The sequence below is a fragment of the Thalassophryne amazonica genome, chromosome 2 (assembly GCF_902500255.1).
Source record: "Thalassophryne amazonica chromosome 2, fThaAma1.1, whole genome shotgun sequence".
Classification (NCBI taxonomy): domain Eukaryota; kingdom Metazoa; phylum Chordata; class Actinopteri; order Batrachoidiformes; family Batrachoididae; genus Thalassophryne; species Thalassophryne amazonica.
Window position 1 is genome coordinate 150,023,015 of NC_047104.1, and position 15,913 is coordinate 150,038,927.

Genomic DNA, 15,913 nt, shown 5'->3' on the forward strand with positions numbered 1-15,913 from the left:
CCTGTTAGTATTAGTCAGCAGTGGATGCACAACTGCTTGTGATAGTTGGGCCTCCTTCTGTGCTTACAGAGACAATGGGGGGTGCGCCAGATGATTAGTCTGTGGTTGATCTTCAGTGCCTGTACAAACCAATTCTTGAGAGACAGTCCCTATTACAAATTCTACAGGTGTACTCCACACCCAACTTTTCCAGCTGGTCCTTTCTTTTTTCACTTGCCTGTATGCCTGCCTTGATGGCAATCTTTCATCTATTGTGGTTGCCTGCAGTGGCTTCCCAGCCACATCGGTTGATGATTTCTGCTTTCACATATCAGTTGCAAATCTCTTTGTAATGGAGGACAAGCTTTCCTGCAGGTCTGGAGCCAGAGGCAAGCTTGCCGTATACCACTTCCTTGTCCATCCTGCATGCAGCTGACATGACCAAGCCAGCACAAAAGCATTTGAGTGACCAATGCAAACAGACTAGGTATTCTTGACTGGATGTTCTTGTTTGAGACATGCTCTCACCAGGTAATGCCCAGAATTCCTCTGATGCAGTGTAGGTGGAAGGCACTATATCTGCATTCTTGGTGGGCATACAGGGTCCATGCTTTGCTGGCAAAGAGCAGTGTGCTGAGCACACAGGGTTGATGCGCATTCATCTTAGTGTTGGAGGTCAGGAAAGAGTTGTCCCAGACCCTCTTCCCATGGTGGGTCATTGTTGTCACTGCCTTGCCAATCCGTGAGTTCAGCTCAGCATCCAGTGAGAGGTTGCAGGAGGTAGTGGAACCAAGGTAGGTGACAACTTCAACCATTTCAAGGGAGTAGTTGCTAATGGAGATGTTGGGGATACAATTGACATCTTGATCCATGATTTTGGTCTTCTTGATGCTAATAGTGAAGCCAAACTCTCTGTAAGCATGTGCAAAATGGCTGTTGAGTCATTGTAAAGCCTCCACAGCATGTGCCGTCAGGGTGGCATCATCTGTGAATAGCATCTCCCCAATCATTACTTCCTGCACCTTGGTCTTTGCATGGCGATGTGCAAGGTTGAAGAGGATACCACTAATTCAAAAGCAGCGGGAAATGTCGTCCTCTGACTGACTAAGGGCACAAGACAGTAGCAAAGAAAAGAAGATGCCAAAAAGTGTCGAAGTAAACACACAGCCTTGCCTCAAACTGATTGGGAACAGGTTTGAAGAAGAGCCATCATGCTAAATGGTGCTTTGCATATCTTCATGGAAAGATGTAATCAAGCTCAAGAACTTAGGAGGGCATTCAATTTTATGCAATAGGGTGAAGAAACCTTCCCTGCTGACTGTCAAAGGTCTTAGTCAGGTCAATGAAGGCGATGCGTAGTGGTCACCTTTGCTCGTGGAACTTTTCTTGCAACTCCCTCAGGGAAAACATGATGTTGACTGTCAAACGTTCAGCTCTGAATCAACACTGTGTTTCAAGGACAATGCATTCTGTGAGTAGCTTCAGCCTATTCAGCACTACATGGATGAAGGCCCTCCCAATCGTACTGAGGGGTGATATTCCGTGGTAGTTGGAGTCACTGCAATGTCCTTGTTCTTAAAAGTGTGATAATATTGACATCACACATGTCTTGTGGCACTATCCCTTCATCCAGCATTGTAGTAGGAGCTAATGCAGGTGGTTGATGAGAGCACTCTTCTTGCCAACCCTACTGGCCTCCAGAGGAATGATGATATTTCCAGGTGCTTTGCCATGGACTTCAGAGTTGATAGTCTTCCTGATCTCTTCTACAGAATGTGGAATGTCTAGCTCTTCCATGGCGGGCAGGAGGATGGTATTCTCAATTGCTGTGTCAGTGATGATGCTCTCCTGTGAATAAAGATCATGTTAGTGTTCCAACCACTTCTCCATCTGATTGCCTCAGTCTATTGTGATGTTGCCAGATGTGGACTTTAGGAAGCGAGCTTAGTGGCACTTGGGCCAAATGCTTTTTTCATGCCATTGAACATGGTCAGTGGAGAACTGACCCATAGGCATTGGTGCATTGTCAAGAGATCCATTGGACATGGTTTCTGGCATTTTTTCAGTGCTGATAGTGTATTCTCTGAGGGCTCCCTCTTGACTTGAACAGTGCTGCTTGCTTCATTCCGATTGCTGACTCGAGCTCAGCAATTCCTGCTTTGAACCAGTCTGGGTTCTGTCTGTCCCTCTTGCCAAAAGTGTCCACTGTAGATTTGTAGATGCTCTTGTGAACGTGGTTCCATCTCATCTCAGCAGTGCTTCTTTGGCAGCAATTAAGGGGCTCCTCAATGGTGATGGCAAAGTGTTCACAGAGTGTGGATTCTTGCATATCCTTTCTGCTTGGATAAGAAAGCTGTACCGTGTTCAGTGAGAGTCTTTGGGTGATGATGAGATCCAGCTAGTGCCAGTGGTGTGATCTGGGATGCTATCAGAATACAATGTGGTTGGGCTTGGTGGAAGAGAATGTGTTGGCTATGCAACGGAAAGGTAAGAGCATAACTCTATGCCAATGTGGAAAAAATGCTGCAAACCCAGGAGTTGTAGTCAGCTCTCATATGGGTGGTGATGTCCCCAAGCGTGTACATGTTCCATTACAAGGATCTCACTGACAGTGGTCTTGAGTGCATTATAAAATGTATCCTTTACCTCGACTGGAGAGCAGAGTGTAGAAGCATAGATACTCATGATGTTCACAAGGCTTGAAGAGGCTGCGCAAGTGAGGGGATTTGTGTTGTGCCATTAGATGGTGGTTCAACTGAAGACAGGAGAGAATGAATCCAACACTATGCAGTCATTTTTCACCTGGCATTGTTCCTTGACTACAAAATTTGCAGCCCTGTTCTTTGAGGCGACTGTTTGATAGCAGTCAGGTCTCCTGCATTTAGCAATGTCAATGTTGAGCCTCTTGAGCTCATTTCTGATGATGGCTGTTCCACAGAGATGAAGACAATCACAAGAATGTATGGTTTGGTAAAGCTTGCTAATAAGGTGTACAGATCACCCCCCAACCCCCCTGTGAATGATATTTTACTGTAGCAAACTCTGAAAATGTATTCTTGGCTTCCTAAATATGGTGACCAGTGCTGTATTTTGCACCAGATTACATTAAAATATTCATTCATTTTTTGCAGCATACCAAGCAGCTCACCCCATCTTATCCTCTGCCAAGTTCTCTAACTTTTTTCTGGGGAATCCCAAGGCATTGTGAAGCGAACTGTGAAATATGTGTCATGGATCTTCCCCAGGGCCTCGTCCCAGTTGGATATGCCTGGAAGACCCCCTAGGGAGATGACCAGAGCGTATCCCTTCATCAGATATCTGAATTACCGTTTTGATGGAAAGAAGCAGTGGTTGTACTCTGAGTACCCCCTGGATATTCAAGCTTCTCACCCTGTTCTATGGACAGTGGGCAGGGGCCCACACAATCTGACACATTAAAATATGACACTTGTTATGAACCTATAACAGATATCCTCCTGGGTCACATTATCTAATATTGTCTTCACAATAAAGTAGTCTTTAACTTTATAACTGAGCTATAAAACACATTTTAACTACTTTACAAAATCTATTAATCATCTAGAATAGGTGCACTGTCCTGCAGTGGCAGCTATTGTACAATCAGTACACACTCTCAAACATATTGTCATGCAAGGACTCAGATCTGAGGGAGGAAATAATTTATTCAGGACATGTCTTGAATTAAAAATAGATTTGCATAAGGTTAATATCAAGGTTCATATGTGTGACTTATGGCAATTGTAAGGCAAGTAATAACACTGATGAACATGATTGTGTGTGTTGCGTCTTTAATAAATGTTCAAAAGCTCATTGGCAGTTATTGCCGCTATAATTACCCACACATCCAGCTGCACTTTTACATTCAGAAATCACATTTTGTTTTGAACCATATGATGAACCATTAAGATGTGTAGGATGGACAGTTTGTCTTTTAGGCAGCACTGACAGCAGTTTAGCACCGTTGATGAGGGTTGATCCTCTTGATTGAATTTGATCATGCAAATCATGACCTTATCTCATTTCAGCAGGTCATGAAACTTAACGTCCACCTGTAGTTTGCACCCTCAGGACAAAACCGGCATAAATATGGCTAATTAAGAAGGACAACTGGAACAACAACAACAAAAAAAAAACATGAGACAAACACCGAAACAAACTAAGCCAGACACAAAGGGATGATGATCTCCCCAAACAATTAATTTATTCTCGTATTCATGTCCAGCAGAGAGATTAATTCACTCCAGAACATATTGTTTTTGACAGCAGTTTAAATGTAATTTGTAATTTGTTGGTGGATTGTTAAAAGCATATTTTTAATTAGTGAGGCACTTGGATATATATATATATATATATATATATATATATAAATGCAACACTTTTGGTTTTGCTCCCATTTTGTATGAGATGAACTCAAAGATCTAAAACTTTTTCCACATACATAATATCACCATTTCCCTCAAATATTGTTCACAAACCAGTCTAAATCTGTGATAGTGAGCACTTCTCCTTTGCTGAGATAATCCATCCCACCTCACAGGTGTGCCATATCAAGATGCTGATTAGACACCATGATTAGTGCACAGGTGTGCCTTAGACTGCCCACAATAAAAGGCCACTCTGAAAGGTGCAGTTTTGTTTTATTGGGGGGGGATACCAGTCAGTATCTGGTGTGACCACCATTTGCCTCATGCAGTGCAACACATCTCCTTCGCATCATCCGTGAAGAGAACACCTCTCCAACGTGACAAACGCCAGTGAATGTGAGCATTTGCCCACTCAAGTCGGTTACGACGACGAACTGGAGTCAGGTCGAGACCCCGATGAGGACGACGAGCATGCTGATGAGCTTCCCTGAGACGGTTTCTGACAGTTTATGCAAAAATTCTTTGGTTATGCAAACCGATTGGTTCAGCAGCTGTCCGAGTGGCTGGTCTCAGACGATCTTGGAGGTGAACATGCTGGATGTGGAGGTCCTGGGCTGGTGTGGTTACACATGGTCTGCGGTTGTGAGGCTGGTTGGATGTACTGCCAAATTCTCTGAAACACCTTTGGAGATGGCTTATGGTAGAGACATGAACATTCAATACACGAGCAACAGCTCTGGTTGACATTCCTGCTGTCAGCGTGCCAATTGCACGCTCCCTCAAATCTTGCGACATCTGTGGCAAAGTGCTGTGTGATAAAACTGCACCTTTCAGAGTGGCCTTTTATTGTGGACAGTCTAAGGCACACCTGTGCACTAATCATGGTGTCTAATCAGCATCTTGATATGGCACACCTGTGAGGTGGGATGGATTATCTCAGCAAAGGAGAAGTGCTCACTATCACAGATTTAGACTGGTTTGTGAACAATATTTGAGGGAAATGGTGATATTGTGTATGTGGAAAAAGTTTTAGATCTTTGAGTTCATCTCATACAAAATGGGAGCAAAACCAAAAGTGTTGCGTTTATATTTTTGTTGAGTGTATATCAGTCCTATCTGGTTGCACCAGATTAGTTTGTGCTATACAGAAGCGCGGAGAACTCTCCCTTTTTGTTCTATCTAAATCTATGTTAGTGATCACGTCTCCTTTGCCGAGGTAATCCATCAAACCTTACAGGTGTGGCATATCAAGATGCTGATTAGACAGCAGATTATTGAACAGGTGTGTCTTAGGCTGGTCACAATAAAAGGCCACTTACATGCCAGTGGTGTTTACATTTGTAGCAGCTATCAGTGGCTTCATTACATTAGGTTATTAATCCATGTTTACTGAGGAAATAAGCAGGTCATAATTCTAAATGAAAACTCAAAATGCAAACCTGTTATGACAACCACTCCTCAGTCCGCCAAAATATCATCGAATAAACACCTAAATCTAGATGACAGCTGTCACTTCTCGCCTATGACAGCTGTCAACAATCGTCTGATCAGCAGTGGTATATCAGCAAGACAACATCTCCACCTCTTTGCCGAGATATCGCTCTACCTAGGAGGTACAGTACTCAGCCGACTGTGTTGTCTTTTTGACATTAACACTTTGTTACTTTTGTGCGTTAAATAGCAGACATTCTTCCGACGAGAGGTGGAGGTGGTTTTCCCGCCATACGGGTTGCTGGGTGCAAACGCACCCACATTTAACTGTTTTTGTTCCTCGCCAGCAGTACCAGATCCGACACGGGGTTCGGTGGCGGAGGAAATCGTGTGGTTCCGGTTCTGCTTTGGACAGACGTCTCTTATCTTCGAGCCTGCCCACGTGACACATTTTGTGAATTGACTTCTTTGTCTATTGTTGTAATCTGTTGTGTTTGTTGTGCTTATTCACAACAGTAAAGTGTTGTTATTTGACTTCCTCCATTGTCCGTTCATTTGCGCCCCCTGTTGTGGGTCCGTGTTCCTACACTTTCCCAACAGTTATTATGAAAAATGATACTCTTACTCTTAATACCGTTAAACTTTATACAAAAATGTTCTGCATATTTTTCAAAATTGTTATCATGTGACACACTGCAACACAACTGGGTAATACTAAAATTACATGATCGGCATATCCTATTGCTCCACAGAATGCATTACCTCCATAACAACCAGACCCCCCAGCTGCAAGCTGATTTAGCATACCATCTAAGTAAACTGAGAACAAGGCAGAGCTAATGACTCTGCCTTGCTTCACACCATTACTAGCTGAAAACCACTTAGAGAAAACATTCCCATACCTAACACACATTCTCTGCTCAATATACATATTTTTAATAAGTCTGACATAGAGTGGGATTACATTTCTATCTAACAAGTGCTGAAAAAGCCTACAAAACTCAATTCTGTCAAATGCCTTAGTGGCATATAGTGACAATCCATAAATTACTCCACCATTATTTACTGTATGTAATAATCAATAGTCTCTAACATAACAAAGGCTGCAAATGCAGTGGAATGTTTACATTTAAAATCAAACTGCAAATTACTTGTACAGAGCTTCTGTTGTTCTCTTCTAAGCACCAGTACATCAAATACCTTGCATAATGCACTTTGAAGGCATACAGCACGAAAATTTGCAGACAGCCTGTATCATACGAGGTCTGTTAGAAAAGTATCCGACCTTTTTATTTTTTGCAAAAACCTGATGGATTTGAATCATGTGTGCTTGAATGAGCCAACCTTGAACCTTCGTGCGCAAGCGTGAATTTTTTCACGCCTGTCGATTACGTCGTTTGCTTGTAAGCAGCCTTTGTGTGAGGATGGGTGGAGTCTCTCATCGTTTTTTCTTTGCAAGGAAAATGGCGGAATGACTGGAGCAGCACGACTGCATCAAATTTTGCCAGAAACTGGGTGACAGCCAGGTGGAAACCATTCGGATTATTCAGACGGCTTTCGGTGACGATGCTTTGGGCATCACACAGATTAAGGAGCGGTACAACCGGTTTAAAGACAGTCGCACAACGGTGGAGAGCGAGTCACGCTCTGGTCAGCCATCAACATGCTGAAATGACCAGATCATTCCAAAGTGAACGCTGTGGTGATGCGGGACCGTCGTGTGACTATCCGAGAAATTGCGGAAGAGGACGACATCATCACTTTTTCGGCACATTCCACTGTGACAGAAGATTTTGCCATGAAAAGAGTTGCAGTGAAATTGATGCCGATGGCTTCGGCACGAAGCTGATGGTGGAACAAAAGTGCCTTTGTGTCGAAGTCTCACAGGACATGCTGTGACATGCTCACCTCTTCCACAATTTCTCGGATAGTCACATGACAGAAAAGTCACCGAAAGCCGTCTGAATCTTCCGAATGGTGGACGATCTGGGCATGTTACAACATGTCCTGTGAGACTTCAACACAGTGGCGCTTTTGTTCCGCCATCAGCGTCACGCCAAAACCATCAGCATGAATTTTGCTGCAACTCTTTTCATGGCCAAATCTTCTGTCACAGTGGAATGTGCCGAAAAAGTGCTGATGTCCACCTCTTCCACAATTTCTCGGATAGTCTGGTCATTTCAGCATGTTGATGGCCGCCTGGAGCGCGGCTCGCTCTCCACCATTGTGCGGACGTCTTTAAACCAGTTGTACCGCTCCTTAATCTGTGTGATGCCCAAAGCATCGTCACCGAAAGCCGTCTGAATAATCCGAATGGTTTCCACCTGGCTGTCGCCCAGTTTCTGGCAAAATTTGATGCAGTCGCGTTGCTCCAGTCGTTCCGCCATTTTCCTTGCAAAGAAAAAACGACGAGAGACTCCACCCATCCTCACACAAAGGCTGCTTATAAGCAAATGACGCAACCGACAGGCGTGAAAAAAATCACGCATGCACACGAAGGTGCAAGGTTGGCTCATGCAAGCACACGTGATTCAAATCCATCAGGTTTTGGAAAAAAATAAAAAGGTCGGATACTTTTCTAACAGACCTCGTAAGCGCTTATTTTATAAACTCTGTGCTTTAGTGTGTCCAACCTCAGTTCTGTGCATCTGTTTGAGTGCCAGCAGGAACAAAGCATACACTCAGAGCCATGCACCCTACACCAGAGGAAACAGCAGGGCAGTATTCACACAAAATACTTTCTGCATGAGGGTCTGTACAGGCATAGCCAAGTTAATTTGTGTTTTCAAATCTGACTATAGGCAACCAATCACAAAATAATATTTCTCTGATCCACTGCACTGATAACACTAACAGCACCCTCTCCCTCGCTCAGTCACTACTCTATCACATGTGCATGAGTGTGGAAGTGTGATCAACCTTGAACAAGGTAGATTTCCTTCAACAATTCTCTGTATATCGATGTAAACAACCTTCATTTTGCAGATAAATAATAAACCTGCACTCAGTCTGTGAGAGTCAGTGAAAGCAGTTATTACCCCTTTCCCAATGAGACCAACACTACAAAAATTAAGTCCCTTTGGCTGCTCCCTTGTTTTCACTTGGGGTCATCACAGCAAATCCAACGTGGGTCTGCATGTTGATTTTTAAAATATGTCACTGTTTTATGTTTTATTTTTACTATGTTACAGCCAATGGGCTGAATGTCAGTATGTGCCAGGAGTCAGTCAGTCAGTCATTCAACATTTCACGTATGAGCAAATCAGTTATCCTGGCCTGATTGTCACCAAACTTAATTTATACATTACACATAGTGACCCCAAGATGCTTAGTAGCTTTAGGATCAAAAGGTCAAAGATCAAGGTTGCTGGAGCATATTTTGCAAACATCTTGTAAGTGTAATAACTTTTTTAAAATGCCCAATTGTAACCAAACTTGGTAGCATGCACAGAGGTTAATATGTGTACTAGAGTCCGCACTCCAAATGCTGCCTACTAAATGCGAACATCCCTTCATGGACAGCAACATGATACCTCCTAACCCGGCAAAATATTGATGAAGTTCCCGGATGTTAATGCATTTTCAATACGCTCGTGTTGGCCTTCTGACCTGGATATCAAGCCAGTAAAATTAATTAACATTAAATTATGTAAGGAAAGTATTAAACTTACTCTGACACCCACACATTCCCAAATATTAGTGTTGAAAGTTACACGGATCTGATCTGTTCCAGCTGCTGAGCAGTCCTGCTGCTGCTGCTGTGTTCAGCACAGTGCGGCTCCTAAAACCATTACAATACATTTATATATATATATTTACACAATTATGCTTTATTGACCGAGTTTCATTCATGAAGTCAGTGGTGTGGGTGCACATCTCTGTGTGAGGCTGTGACTGTTTGCGGCACAGTCATTATAATCTCTGAGCAGCGGCTCAGTTATTTTAAGGTGTAAAATAAAAAAATAAAAAAAATGTTGGTCTTGTGAACAATTTTAATCACTAACAAGTACGAGGTCTGTGATGAAAAAAGCGGTCCTTTTATTTTTTCAAAAAATAAATGGATTTGATTCATATGTTTTTACGTCAGACAAGCTTGAACCCTCGTGCGCATGCGTGAGTTTTTTCACGCGTGTCGGTGACGTCATTCGCCTGTGGGCAGGCCTTGAGTGAGGAGTGCTCCACCCCGCCCGTCAGAATCTCTTTGTCTGAATAGCCGCTGCGGATGGCGCGCGTTGCTTTATCAACATTTTTTCTGGACCTGTGAGGGATATCCGAGTGGACACTATTCGAGAAATTAAGCTGGTTTTCGGTGAAAAGTTTAACGGCTGATGAGAGATTATGGGGTGTTTCTGTCGTTGTAAGGACTTCCCACGGAGAGGGACATCGCGCAGCGCTTCCAGGCACCGTTGTCGGCCTGTTTCAACTTGAAAACATTCTAATTTAAGACTTAATTCACCCAGGACATCGTAAGAGAACAGAGAAGATTCAGAACAGGCCGGCATGAGGACTTTATGCGGACATTCCACTGTTTAAGGACATTTTGTAATGAAAGACTTGTGCACAAATTCGCCGAGTCGTTTCCGTGACGACTCAGCGAATCTGTGTGCGCCGCGACAGGAAAAACACCTCCGTGTTGAAAACATTTGTAAAATTCAGGCGGCTTTTGATGGCTTTCAACAAGTGAGTAACTGAGAAATTGTTTAACAGCTTGGACATGTTCCAACTTGCCCGTTAAGGTTTCCAACGGAGGTGTTTTTCCTCTAGCGACCCCCTGCGGTCGGGTCCGGCCCGACATGCGACTCTGCCCGCAGGTTCTTTCATTACAAAATGTCCGTTAACAATGGAATGTCCGAATAAACTCCTCATGCTGACTTCTTCTGAAAGTTCTCTGTTCTCTGACGACTTACTGGGTCAACAGAGCCTGAAATGTGGAAGTTTTCAACTTGAAATGGCGAGACGCTGTCGTCTCGAAGCGCAGATCGCCATCAGGCGCCATGGGCCGTCCTTAAAGCGACACTACCAGACCAAAATCTCTCATCAGCCGTTAAAATTTTTACCGAAAACCACCTGAATTTATCGAATGGTGTCCACTCAGTTGTGCCTTACAGTTTTTGAAAACATTTTTATCAAACAAAGCAGCAGTCTCTGACCCATTCCTAAACAATGAAAAAACAACGAGAGGGTGGGCCACTCCTCACTTAAAGACTGCCCACAGGCGAATGACGTAACCGACAGGCCTGAAAAATCTCTCGCATGCCCACGAGGGTTCAAACATGTCTGATGTAATCACATGTGATTCAAATCCATATGGTTTTTGAAAAAAATAATAAGGTCCGTTACTTTTAACACAGACCTCGTATTTTAACTAGACATCTGATTAGCAGGGGAGAATATCACCTAGACATAAGTGAAGTGTTAACTGTCCATGTCCTCGAATGAGACAGGCACGGCAGGCAACATACACCCTTTTATTGACGAAATGTCACGGACAAAGTGACAAGAATAACCAAAACCACTTAATTATGGGATTTTCAATTAAATTTATTAAAGTTGTAGAGCACCAAATCATGACAGCATCGCCTCAAGGCGCTTCACAGAAAACAAACACAACAAATTCAACCAAAAGATCAAAGAGCGTAATTAAAAAATGAAAAGCATAATAAAAAAGTAAAAAGAATAAAAAAGCATAGTAAAACAATATGTTAATCATATAAAATAGAAAACAAATGCATCTTCAATTGCGACTTAAAAGTCTCAACAGTCCGACGGCCTCACTAACGCAAGTGAGAGCACTCCACAGGACCGGGGCACAATAAGAGAAGGCTCTATTTCCCGCAGACTTTTTAGTCACGCTAGGGACATAAAGTAAGTCTGTGTCCTGTGAACGCAAAGCCCGGGCCGGTACGTAGGATTTAAGTAGATCAGCCAGATAGGATAGTACCAGTCCATGAACAATTTTATAGGTCAGTAGCAGGACCCTAAAATCTGATCTTGCAGAGACAGGAAGTCAGTGAAGAGATGCCAAAATGAAAGTAATGTGGTCAAACTTTCTGCTTTGTGTCAAAAGTCTGGCAGCAGTATTTTGAACCAATTGGAAACTCCTAATGCTGGACTGCGGCAACCCAGAAAATAAAATGTTGCAGTAATCCAATCTAGAAGAGACAAATGCATGAATCAGGGTCTCAGCATCAGCCATAGACAGGATGGGACAAATTTTCACTATATTTTGCAGGTGGAAGTTAGCACTCCTCGTAATATCTCTAATGTGGATGTCAAAAGACAATGCAGAATCAAAAATGACCACAACGTTCCTCACCTTGTCCGTAGGATGTATGACACACAAACCCAGGCCAAGCATTAGCTGAACAAATTGATGCCGAAGTTTCGCTGGACCAAGAACCATCATTTCAGTCTTATCAGAATTTAAAAGCAGCGAGTTACTAGACATCCAGCTTCTTAGTGATGCAAGGCAATCTTCTAAGGATTTTATGTGAGTGAGATTACCACCATTATCAGCATGTGCAATTGATTATCATCAACATAGCAATGAAAGGTAATCCCAAAACACCGCACTATATTCCCAAGAAGTGCTATATTGAGGGAGAAAAGAAGGGGGCCTAAGAAAGATCCATGTGGAACCCCAAATTTCATGTCACTAAGGTTAGAGGTAGTGTTGTTGTATAAAACACAGTGAGAACGACTGGAAAGGAATGATGTCAACCAAGCAAGGGCACTTCCAGTAATCCCAAAGTGATTCTCCATCTTATCGACTAAAATATGATGATCCACGGTATCAAATGCAGCACTAAGCTCTAACAACACCAGAACCGTGGTGGTGTCCGAATCCATTGTAACCAAAAGGTCATTCACTACTTTAGTGAGTGCTGTCTCTGTGGAGTGATATTTTCTAAAAGCAGTCTGCAATGGCTCAAAAAGATTATTCTCAGTGAGGTGGTCCACGAGCTGCCGTGAAACCACTTTTCCAGAATTTTAGATCAAAATGACAGGTTTGATATCAGCCTATAATTTTTCAATATACTAGGGTCAAGAATAGATTTCTTAAGCAATGGTTTAATCACTGCAGATTTGAAACATTTAGGAACAGATTCAGAAGTTAGTGAGAGATTAACAATTTCCAGCACAGTCGGCCCAAGAATGGGCCACAGATCCTTAAACAGTTTTGTTGGTATAGGATCAAATAAGCAGGTTGTGCTTTTTGTAGACGTCACAAGTTTTGGCAGCACTCTTATTGACATACTAGCAAATTCTGCAAATCTAGCAAGAAAATGTTGTCTCCCTTCTTCCTCCATTTGTGGCATTGCCAACATGCCACAAATGGAGTTGTAAAACTCAGTTGTACATGCTGATAACTGCGGGAAATCTCATTCCCATAAAATCCCCGAAGGACTGTCTTCTATCAGTGAGAAGCTGGATGTCTAGTAACTTCCTACTTTTAAACTTTGATAAGAAATATGAAATAATGGTTCTTGGTCCAGCGAGACATCGGCATCAATTTGACCAGCGGGCGCTCAACTTGGGTTCGTACTGTATGTCATACATCTTACGGACAAAGTGAGGAACCTTGTGGTAATTTTTGATCCCACATTGTCCTTTGACCTCCACATCAGTGATGTTATTAGGACTGTTTTTTTTTTTTTCCATCTGCAAAATATAGTGAGTATCCTGATTCATGCTTTTGTTTCTTCTAGACTGGATTTTTTGTAATGTCCTATTTTCAGGGTTACTGCAGTCCAGCATTAGGGGTCTTAAGCCTGTTCAGAACCCTGCTGCCAGACTTTTGACACGAAGCAGAAGGTTTGACCATATCTCACCCATTTTGGCATTTTTACACTGGCTCCCTGTGTCTGTGAGAGCAGATTTTAAGGTTTTATTATTGACTTATAAAGTTGTTCATGGACTGGCGCCATCTTATCTGGCCGATCTGGTGGAACCCTATGTGCCGGCCCGGGTTTTGCGGTTGCAGGATGCGGGACTTCTCTGTGTTCCCAGGGTGAAGAAGAAGTCAGTGGGTCAAAGAGGGTTTCTTATCATGCACCCGCTCTGTGGAATGGTCTTCCTGCAACCATGAGGTAGTCGGAGTACGTGGACATTTTTAAGTCAAGACTTAAAACCTATTTTTATTCTCTTTCTTATGAATAGTTTTTTTTAATCTGTTTTATTATTTTACTTCTGTTTTTAATTATGTATTTTAATTTTTTATGTTGAACTGTTCTGTGTGAGGCGCCTTCAGACAGCTTTTGTTGTGATTTGGCGCTTTATAAGCTGATTAAATTTAATTGAATTGAATTTGAACATGCACAGCTTTCCGGCATATTCCACCTGTCTCTTGACGAGACTAATTTTGCATCTATGCGTGCTACTCACTGAGTTGCCCAGCATTAAAATGGTGACCATGCCTCCTTGCCAGGACACAGCTCAGTGTTACTGTGGAATCTAGTAATTATACTGACCTCTGTGGTAGCATGAAGCCCACTAACTTTAAAGTCAAAAGCTCAAAGGTCGCATTCACTGAAACATACTTTGTAAAAATCTGAAGATCGCAATCATGACTTTCATAATGGTCTGTTTGTCATCAGTCTTGGTATGTACTGTATCTTTTGGCATGATGAAGCCAATAAGCCTGTTTATTTTGCAGGTAAGTGGACAGCTGTCAAAATCACTCAACTGTAAAACCTTCTGCAGAAAAGCATCACTTGTCAATGGTAAGCTTATCAACAATATTTTACTAATATTATCATTAATATTTCTGTTATTATTTATTTCTGAAAAATAAACAGTTTATGACTGGTATTTAACCATCCACTTTCTATACTTGCTTACTCCACTTAAGGGTAACAGGAGGGCTGGAGCCTAACCCAGCCGGAGCACCGGGAGGGAACCCACGCAAACACGGGGAGAACATGCAAACTCCACACAGAAAGGCCACAGGTGGGAATAGAACCCATGACGATTGTGCCGTGAGGCAATAGTGCAAAACGCTAAGCCACAGTGCTGTCTGGCTATTATTATTGTTAGCATGATGATGGCTTTATTTCGAACATGTGACAGTACACAGCAAAAAAAAAAAAAAAAAACACACACACACAACATACTAACTTCCACATCTTTGAAAAGGAGTAGGAGGATGCATAAAATGTAATTCTTCTCCACTGGTCATAAAATCTGAAAATAATCTATTAACCAAAAAAGTGAAGATTAGCTCTAAAATGTACATCTAGATCATCACTATCTGTTTGCCTTTTTGCGATCAGCAATATTTCATCAGTGTTTCATGAAAGATGGTCCACAACTTCTCGAGCCTTCTTTTTAAGAGACAAACTGGCAGGGGGAGTAGTCCGTCATGGAGGTAACAAGCCACGAAAATGATGAGACAGAACCCAAAGAATGTGAAGAGAATTCTAAAATAAAATTTAAATTTGAAACATCCCCTGGTTTTCCTTCATTATGCAACATGCCCAAGCTTTCAGTCATTCCCTGCTTTGGATTCATGACTGCCTAGTGGTGTGTGAAACATAGAGCATCACAAAAACAGTCCTGCCAAACAGTCCTGCACTGTTGGTAAGGAGTGGGCACCCTTGGCACAATGGAATACAGATAAAAATTATTTATAACAGTCGCTCCTTCAGGTGGAGAGGCTCGAGCGAGCATCTTCAACCAGTGTAAGTGCTAAACCTGTTTTATTTAACCCCTTCTAAGACTGTATATCCATCCCATCAATGGGAAATTTCGCTTTTTTATTTATGAGATACTGACAAGCCAAAATGAGGCGGGTGGTGTGGCGTTAAAGGCTCAGTTATCTTATCATTATCCTACTCCTGACTCCTGAATGGAAGAGATTACTCAGGCTGCTTTTATTTCACCACCTATCTCCACCTGCAGTTTTCCTTCTTTAGCTCCTGGCTCTTTTCCCTTTTCCTTTGCCTGCTGTTTTTTTATTTTCTCACCGTTACTCAGCAAGGAGTTCACACCTCTCTGCATTTGACATGAGAAATCTTGCAGAGCCTCTATTTATCCCCACGTCTTCAGCAGGATAAAAAGGGACCAGGAGAGAAAATGTGACATGTTATCTTTCCATTTCTCAGTCCCTCTAAGCCTCT

General features: G+C 42.5%; 1 protein-coding gene and 1 long non-coding RNA gene across 2 annotated transcripts in view; one reads left to right on the forward strand and one right to left on the reverse strand.

Annotated features, from left to right (window-relative positions):
- The window catches only part of LOC117500647 (protein kinase C-binding protein NELL1-like), a 905,329-nt gene that overhangs the window by 731,778 nt on the left and 157,638 nt on the right, over positions 1 to 15,913 (reverse strand). The window lies entirely within an intron of this gene.
- On the forward strand, positions 4,960 to 14,806 carry LOC117500655. Its single transcript, XR_004557819.1, has 3 exons — positions 4,960 to 4,970; positions 9,450 to 9,453; positions 14,676 to 14,806. It is a non-coding gene; the product is annotated as an uncharacterized LOC117500655 (long non-coding RNA).